The sequence below is a fragment of the Tympanuchus pallidicinctus genome, unplaced genomic scaffold (assembly GCF_026119805.1).
Source record: "Tympanuchus pallidicinctus isolate F22 unplaced genomic scaffold, pur_lepc_1.0 scaffold8, whole genome shotgun sequence".
NCBI lineage: Eukaryota > Metazoa > Chordata > Aves > Galliformes > Phasianidae > Tympanuchus > Tympanuchus pallidicinctus.
The window spans coordinates 27,722,892-27,723,711 of NW_026294802.1; positions in this window are offsets into that span (position 1 = coordinate 27,722,892).

An 820-nucleotide genomic window follows, 5' to 3' on the forward strand; every position below is an offset into this window, starting at 1 on the left:
ATGCGCAATCGGGAGGAGACGCCCCGGCGCCCGTCTCTGAGGGAGTGCGCCTGCGCGGCGGGCGGAGGGAGGTCACCCAGCTGCCTTCCTGCGTGCGTGGGTTGCGGGCTCCGGGAGTGAGATTCTCTCATAGGATTCAAAAAGGTACCGCTGGGAGTACAGTGGTAAACTCTGCACCTTCCTGCCGATGTCCCGTTACGCTTTGTTGTCATGTGACAGGACGGCATCTGACGCGCAAGTGCGTGTGAGGCAAAGGAATTCGCTGAATTTCTTCATAGGGAAGACGTTGCAGCCGCTGACGTTCATTGACGCTTGCTGAATGTTTTTGGAGAGCAAAAAGTGGATGTGAGCACGGAGAGGTGATGGGTGGCCCATTTCAGCAGCGCTGACAGCAGCAGTGGGGTCACCTCTGCTGGTGCACGTTTTGAAGAGCGTGGCAGGCGGGCTTTTGTTCGTTGCTGGCGAAAAAGCATAGCTGGAGGTGGTAACTATGCTTTATATAACTATATAAAAACAGTATTCTGTAGCTGAGAACTTGCTCTGTCAAATAGTGCTACTGAACTCTTTGTGGTAGTTTCCATGGAAATAAATAAGAGGCACTACTTTTAGGGCAACCTATCTTTCTACAATAGAAGGAAAGGATGGCATCCAGAGTGACATGGACATGCTTGAAAAGTGGGCATACGTTAAACCTAATGAGGTTTAACGAGGCCAAGTGCAAGGTGTTACACCTGGCACAAGGCAATCCCAGATACCTGTAAAGGCAGGGGGAGCTCAGTGAGAGCAGCCCTGTAGAGAAAGACTTGGTGTTCTGGTGGAC